Raw genomic sequence first — 8,974 nt, forward strand, 5'->3', positions numbered from 1 at the left:
TCGTTAGTCAAATCTTGATGCAAACTCTCTTTTCCATAGAATAAATTATTATCTAAACTAAGTATGTTTTTTTTAATACACCAAACTAAGTATGTTCGATGAGTCAAGCAGAGCTGGTCTTGGAGTTCTTTTCATGGAAGCTGCCAATGGATGACTTGGACGCAACAGATGTGCCGACGTCATGCGGGTGGTGAATGCATGACGTGGATCCCGCATGACGTGGATCTTTTGAATTAATTACCAAGGGAGAGTTGATTTTTTTTTTTTTTTTTGTGACTTGAAGACTGCAGGTGGTTTTCATTGTAGTTGTCCAGCATCAAGCCTAGCATACTCCTTGCTTAGCGGTCAGTGCAAACAAACAAACGATGTCGGAAAATTCCATTCAAAGTCAGGGCGGGTGATTTTTTCCGCATTCTTCGGCGGGAGTTTGAGTCTGGGTCAGACTGTGCCTAGATCTGGCACTTGGAACTCCACCCAAGAGTAGCACTGTTCCTCTGGAAGGTAGTTTAAGATTGTCTTCCACGAGAGCAGTTCTTAGTGGGCATAGACTGAGGGTTCCCGCGGAGTGTGGAGTTTGCGGTGTAGACGAGACGGTAGACCATGCCTTGTTTCAGTGCACCTAGGATAGGGCGACTTGGCGTCTGACAGGGTTTCCGCAGGAGGTATAGGGATATAGGGATCAGTTCTTACTGGCATGCGTCGAGGTTCGGAGTCCCCACTATTTCGCCAGGTGGCGACTCGAGCGATTTGCACATCCTATCAGATTTGGCTGGCCAGGAACGTTCGAACCTTTGGCGAACGTAGTATGTCGCCGAGACTTGTGGCGGAAAGCGCCCGTGTGCAAGCGGGAGCTCAGTTACACTATCCATGTTGGAGGTTCCTTGACAGCTCGGGACATCTGAGGTTTTCATTCTCTTCGATAGCATTCCGTACGGTGTTCTTCACCGAGGAGCCCCCACCCTTGAGTTTCCTCAAGGTCAACTTCGATGGGTCTGTCTTGTATGGTGGCAAGAGGGACGGTGCAGGTTTTGTTATTCGGGACCCGTCTGCCAGGGTCATAGCTGCAGAGGGCAGTCAATTCTTTGACACTTCGGTTCCGAGCGCGGAGTTGAGGGCCACTTGGGCGGGTCTTCATCAAGCCCGGTGTGTTCTACAGGCTAGATCTATTGTTCTGGAGGGTGACTCAGCCACGGTTATCAGCTGGATCTGTGGAGGACTAAGGGGTGACGGTTGCGCTCACCCATTACCTCGGGATATTTGGGCAATGGTGAGGGATGGCGGGGCTTTTTAGGCCAAACATGTGTTCCGCGAAGCCAATAGGGCTGCGGAATGGGTGGCTGCTTATGTTGCTTGTCACTTCGGTTGTACTCTATGGGATGGGGATGGAGAGTTGCCCCTGGCACTTCAAGATATTCCGTTTTTCGATTTTATTGGGTATATTCATACTCGTCAGGTATGATCCAGCCGCCCTAGCAACAAAAAAAAGAAGCCTCTTTTCTTTGACCTTATGGTATGCATGACCACAATTATACATGAGCTAATCACCTATGAGACTGATTCCTAATTTATGCAGTCAATTAGTCATAGCTTGTTCCAAGATCGAAAGTTGATGTTGTATGATTGGTTTAATCTTAGATTTATTTCACAGGAGTTAAATCTACAAACTTTTCTGTTATTCTACAATCTGATTCTCGTCCTTCTCGTAAGTTTATTCGGAGCACTTGAAGGAGTTGCCGGGCCTCTACCTCTACAATTGCTGGGCCTTTTGCGTGAAGAAGGATATGTTTGGATCATGCAACAGCCATTTTTTTGAGATTTATACAAGCGGATGGATGAACATGTTCTGAGTGCTCTGAAAGTTGTTTGGAGCATGATCAAATGGTCAATGATGCAAAAGAAGATCAATCGGAAGATACAACCTGAACCCCATCGTTTCATCATTGGAAAAGTTGGCAGTGTTGGCTCCAAGCATATATATACAGGTTCTATTTTTAGACAATCGCAAGCCATATTAGATTGCCTAGATTTTTTTTGGATCTATATTGATACGAAATTGATAATGAGATATATTAATTGAATATTCATAGAAATAAACATGACCTGCAATTCTAAATGGCTAGACGCCTTGAGATGTATAGGAGACTTCTAATGTAAGAGATTCGCTACTTTTTTCTCTTAACATGATGAGATGAGGATTAGTGGGATACAGATGGTAATTCTTTTTACATTAATTTTTCACAAGTGTTTGCTCTGATGGGCAAGATACAAATTTTGTTTCTTTTCGTTAGATTGTGGTATGGAGCAAACTTGTAATTCATTTATTGGTTGAGTGTTGAGGTGGACATGTGGAAATAGCATATACGAAAAATCAATCAAATAGATTATTAGTGTGAGCATTAGCAATACGATCTTATAAATGATTTATGATATTAAGTGCTGAATAATTGTAATTCTTTTACCATGCTACCTTGTTATGTCTCATGAAAATTAGATGAGTTATTGTGAGACCCTGGACTGGGCCCAGTCTACTTGACCAGCCTGGCCACCTAACTAGGGCCTCATTAGCGTCGCACATGAGGGCACTGGGAAGAAGACTCCAGCCTCCCTCCCTGATTGCGGTGAATCAGAAGTTCATCGCGATCTAGAGATCGACCAGATAAGGCCTACGATCAGTTATTTAAGATCTCCTTTCCTTCTCCTTCGAATTGATTCAAGATTAAGCCATCAGTTTCGAGCCCTTCCTCCAACCTTCTCGCTTGTCTTGTCACCAGAAGGAGTCATCAGAACCCTCATCGAACCGAGCTAAGCACTCCCCTTTCTTCTTCCTTTCTCTCTTCTCTTGTTGTAGGACGATTGGCTTAGATTTGGACGGCGAATCACTGGAAAACAGTCCAAAATAGGGGAGCCCTGTTTTGGTCCATTCTTTCATGTCGTCGCCCTTTGCTCGCCACCGTCAACCACCAAGGTTAGCCAAGCTTCCTCCTGTTGCCGTCAGGGATGGCCACTACGACCGCCCCTGGATCCCATCGAGAAGGAAGGGAGAGATGGACTCAACTCTTTTGGAGAAGAAAAGAGTCTCTCTTTTCTTTCTCTCTCTTCTCTCTCTCCTTTTCTTTTCTCTCTCCTGCTGAACTTTCTCTTTCTACTAGACTTTCTCTCTCTATAGAACTTTTTTTCTCTACTGAATTTTCTCTTTCTACCCTCTCCAAGGTAGTTGGGTCCAGTAGGGACTCTTCGCAAAGAATTTGAATTGACCCTGGTGAAGGGTCCTGATTCAGGGTCATTGTAAAGGCCCGGATGTGGTTTGGGCCGGCCTCTAAGCAAAGCGGCCCAACGCATGAGAAAGGGGGGAGGGAGACTCCCGATTGGCTCCCTCCCCTATTTTCAAATTCTTTTCCCCTCCTCCCGAATCCACCGGAGGGGAGGTTATAGGGTGATAAAACCCTACCAAATCAGGCAAGATCTCCTCTCTCTCTCTCTCTCTCTCTCTCCCTAGGGCATCAACCGAGAGCCCTTCCACACAAAAAAAAAAAAGAGAAAGGAGGGAGATTGGAGTTCTACCTTGTCGCGGATAGGATCGGAGCATTCGCCATCGATCCGGTCAGGAGGATCTCGCCGAAAGCAAGGTGAGCACCTTCTCCTCCTCCTCCTCCATCTTTGGCCATTACTTCTTTGGGGATGTGGCCGGGAAGCCGCCGGGTTGATGGAGAAGCCGAGCCCTGTTCGGCCTTCTCCTCTTCCGTTCCGGCCGGCCGTCGCCGGGCGTGGCACCGCTGGCACCGCCACAGGCCGACGACCAGGGGGCGTCGCTGGCCGTGGGCCACCTACTGCCGAACCCCCCTTCTTCCCTTTCCGTCGGGAAGAAGGAAGAAGAGAGACAGAGAGAGGGTCTTCCCACTCCCTTTCTCTTACTATATTTTCCTTCTCTCTCTAGTTGGGTTCTCTCTCTACCCTTTAGATTTGGGGAGAGCATTGCTTTGTGGACTCTAGATAGTCCTAGGATGTTAGATTTTAGAGGATCCTTTAGAGGATCAAACAGGGATCCTAGATTATCATATATCTTTGATAAATTTTAATATTGACTTGGTTCTGTAGGGGAACAATCTATTGGACGAGAGGACACTGAACAGAGTCCTGCGCATTCCGGTTCATAGATCGTCGTGAGGACGGGTGAATAGCTTGTCTGAGTTTTTCAACAAAGAGTAAGAATCCTTGTACGCCAATCCTACATGATATAAATATTTTTGCACTATATATGTTTGATATGCTATGATCCAGACAAAGCAAAATAGTTTTATATTTAATTATATTTTGATCGTGTTGGCTTGTGATTGGTAGTATGATGGATGTATGTATGTGTATAACTTATACCTGCATAATTAAATTTATGGATGTGGTAGTATGGACTAACCATGTTATAGTGATTGCCTTGTCACGGGCTGAAAACGTGACCATGGTTAGTCTAGGTCGGAAATAAAGTGGAAAAAGGAATTGATGTGTGTTTGCGAATTGATTAAATGAACAGGGACTTTGGGCTTATCTCGTTATTATTGATTGCCCCATCACAGGCTGGAAATGTGATACTATCGATTGCCCCATCACAGGCTGGAAATGTGATACTATCGATTGCCCCATCACAGGCTGAAAATGTGATACTATCGATTGCCCCGTCACAGGCTGGAAATGTGATACTATCGATTGCCCCGTCACGGGCCGGAAACGTGACCGGGATGTAGCCCAAAATCGAAAAGATAATTGATCCGGATCAAGTTAATAGAGAATGGAAAGAAAAAGCATTGAAAACATTAATTGAAGATTTTGAGATATTGTATGACGTATTACACTTGAGTGGCTGGATTTTTGTTGACATTTGACTTGCATATTTATACTGATTATTCGAGCTTTTGATATCCGGTATATGATTTTATGATATGTACATTGATTTGTCGTGGTTTTCAAATTCATATTATTATTGTGTTGGTATGGATGTGTAAGAATTCTTACTGGGCTGTAAAGCTCACCCTCTCTTCTTTTTTTTATCAGAGTTGCAGGATGCATAGATTTGGATGGGATGGGCGCAGAGTGCGAGTAGTTAGTTTGTTTATCCTTCTTTGATGTCGAAGAACATTTGAAGATCATGTAATTGAACTAATTTGTTTATTTGGACATGTCGGATTTGTCTATTTGAATTACTAAATTAGTTGTGGATTTATTGAAATTTTTGTTAATCATAGGCCTTGCATGATCTTTAGGGCACTGCTCTAGGGCTCATGCGGCCGGTCACGTCCCGGACCCGGGTGCTGGGTTCGGGGCATGATAGTCATCGAGCAGTATGTCAGTCCCAACCATAACCCCTGCCAAATGCTGTCAGATTTGATCGCCCCGATCTTTGTTAAATCATCTATGCCCTTGTCCGAGCATAATTCGATGAATTTCACTTTTAATCAGACAGACTGGAGTGTTGGGCACTCCTGTTGGTCTGCCCTTTGAGGGTACTAGAATTTAATTTTTTATATATTATGATGAAATTCTAAGAAAAAATATAATTTTTGGATATTATGCTTTGAGAAAGATTTTTATAATTAATTAGATCTATTAGTTGGATTGCATTCATAAGGTAAGTAATGTAACTCTTTTTCTAGATTTATTGATAAATTATAAATATTTTTTAAATTAAATTATTTTTTATTTATGAATTTGCTGCATGTTGTTTTATTATTATATATGTCTTTTCTAAAATATTGTATGATTCTTGGTTGAACATATGGGTTTTAAGATGGATTATGTTTGATTGATTTCAATATCGCATCTTACGATTTGAAACACCGAACATATTTTGAGAAAAAGAGTTTTCAAGTGAAATGGATTTGGACTCGCAGCCAAACTATATTTCGATACCCTACCAGTGGGGGTTGTATGTTGTCATTTCGATACCCTACTAGTGGGGATTGTACGTTGGCACTTCGATACCCTACTAGTGGGGGTTGTACGTTGGTTCTTCGATATCCTGTCAGTTAGGATTGTACATTGGCACTTAATTCGATATCCTATCAGTAGGGGTTGTATGTTGGTACTTTTATACCCTGCTAGTGCGGGTCGTACATTGGCATTTTGATACCCTACTATTGGAGGTTATGTGGTGGCACTTTAATGTGATCATAGTTCTAGGCTGTTGAGTTGAATTTGATGATATGAAAGAAAATGATTAATGAACGACATTTAGATTTTTGGGAAAAATTAAATTTGGCATGTGTAATGTTCAATAATGCTGCATATCTGGATTTGGCTTTAAATTGATGAAATTCATATGCTTATTTTCTGTAATTGATTATTTAATTTATTGTCTATTTTATCTAGCTAAAGTGTTAATTGCTTACTGGGTTGTCTAGCTCATTATACAATTTCTTACTATTTTTATAGATCTAAAGTATTAGCTTAACTCGGGGATTTATTATGGAAGAGCGATTAGAGACAAGATTTTTGACATCTTTATTTAGACTAGATTTTTATTTTAGAGTTAATGCAATATTTTGAGATATTATTGGTTTTGTAAGACTTTTAATGTTATCATTTAATTAGAATTTGAACGTTATTATTTAAATTATTTCTGCTGCCTGATTATGATATCATGATGAGCTGTCTTGCATGCTTGTGGGGAAGGTTTTATATAAGTGTGCAGCAGTTGCCGTAACCCTCAGCTCGCGATCTCAGGTCGGAGACATGATAGTTATACAACAACAATTTGGCAATACCATTTTTTGTGATGCAAGTATTTAATTTTGAATCAAGTGGAATGTCATTGCTTGTTATGTCCCCATGTACTATTAGTGGAATGCAATCATGGTGCGCATACAATATAACATCAGCAACATCAGTGACAATATTCAGTCTCTTTTCCCAGCCAAACTCAATGGCTCCTTCCTCATTCTAAAAGTCTAGATGCCAAACTTCCTTTTTTCATATATTAATATACAAGAAACTTGTATTTCGTAGTGGAGTAAATTTCCGTAAAGCATCATGATATTCTGGTGCCAAATTTGGGTTGTTTAAAGCTGAAGCACCCTCGCCCGGCTAAGGGCCTAAATCCATTCAACTTCAATCACAAATATCATGATGGATCCGTAGTCAACTCCAAAAAAACCTTTGTTGTAGTATCTTACATAGATTATGGACTGAATCTTCTCTAATATCATTTGACACAATCGAAAATCTCATATAAAAAGTTAGCTAGAGGGTGTTTCTTTAGCCCTGTATAAACTCCGGAGATCTACCTAATGTATAGCCAATGCAGAACTAAATACATACCTGCACAAGTCCTCACAAGCTCCTTGCTGTGGAGTGATTGATTAAAACCCCATTTGATTTTGATGAGCTCAAAGCATTTGAGTATATCTTTTGATTACTAATGAATTCAATTGAGTGTTTCAGTGAAAATCCTGTCTAAGTGTCCCAAGACTTGGTTCATAATTTTTGGATAAGTTAAGGAGTCTGTTTGAACCAATGTCTGAGACTCGAGTCGACTCCCGAGTATCACGAGTCGACTCCAAGCGTATCAAGTTCACTGGCACGAGCTCGAGTCGACTCCAGATAAGTACGAGTCGACTCCGACTGAGAACAGACAGAAGGACAGAAAGCTTCAACTCAGAACCTGTCAGCGAGTCGACTCCCGAAGTGCGCGAGTCGACTCCGATGTTCACCGAGTCGACTCCAAGGAAGTAAGAGTCGACTCCAAGCAGTCACAGGCAGAAAAGTCAGAGAACAGTTTTTGGGTCTGAGATTCGAGTCGACTCCAGTGGAACGCGAGTCGACTCCGATAGGTGGCAAGTCGACTTCAGAGAAAGCAAGAGTCGACTCTCAGCGGTACACAAAGAAAAAGTCAGAGAGCATTTTATGGACTCTGAGATTCGAGTCGACTCCCGCAATACGCGAGTCGACTCCAAGACACCGCGACCCCAAGACAGACAGAAAACCAAGTTACTGCCTCTGAGATTCGAGTCGACTCCCAGACAGCTCGAGTCGACTCCAAGACAGCTTCACGTCAAAAGGCAGAAGACCATCTTTCGGAAACTGAGAGCCGAGTCGACTCCAAGGAAGTTCGAGTCGACTCCAAGACTAGACGAGCCAAAAGACAGAGGATCGGGAGTTCGGGCTCTGAGATTCGAGTCGACTCCCAGGACAGTCGAGTCGACTCGAGTGGACAAAATTCAAAATTGGATCCACGAACTTCAGTGGATGAGCCGACTCCAAAATTGCCAAGTCAGCTCCAGAAGTTGACGAGTCGACTCCAGGTCAAGACGAGTCGACTCCCAGTCGTGAAGGCAACTTTAATTCAAATTTGGAACAGTTGCCGAGTCGACTCCGAAAAAGCTTGAGTCGACTCCCGCTACAGCCGAGTCGACTCCTGATCGCGCGAGTCGACTCCAACCCACCAACGGTCATATTGTCAGGCTGCGCAGAGTGTTCAGAACGGACAGAAAAAGCACTCTAACGGCTAGTTTCCGTGGGGGTTGGCTTAAATAGCCACAGAGGACTGTAGCAAGATAGAGAACAACCATTCCACTCCAACTAATCAAGCATTCAAGCTCTGCAACGTGCTCTTCAACAAAAAAGAGGAAGATCTGCATTTACTGCTTCCAACTACATCTTCCCAGCAATTAAAGCCTCCTTCTCCTGCATTCAAGTCGACTACTCTTTCAAGAGGAGACCAGAAGTTTAAGAAGCCATTCCTCATCTCCAATCTAAAAGCGTTTGAGGCTTCTTAACTTCATTTATTGTTCATATTGTTTTCATCTGCTTTTTGAGAAGCTCATTTTCTGTTTTCTTTCTACAACTTGTATTTACTTGGTTCAATCGGGGATTGAATCAAGGGGATTGTGGTTGGTTGGTGAGCCGAGTTAAAACCAACGTGTGTAAGGGTTTGATTGTGATCCCGGGAAAACAATCGGGGCGATTCTAGTCGGTGAGCCTGGGAAAA

Source organism: Phoenix dactylifera, unplaced genomic scaffold (assembly GCF_009389715.1).
Source record: "Phoenix dactylifera cultivar Barhee BC4 unplaced genomic scaffold, palm_55x_up_171113_PBpolish2nd_filt_p 000432F, whole genome shotgun sequence".
Classification (NCBI taxonomy): Eukaryota; Viridiplantae; Streptophyta; class Magnoliopsida; order Arecales; family Arecaceae; genus Phoenix; species Phoenix dactylifera.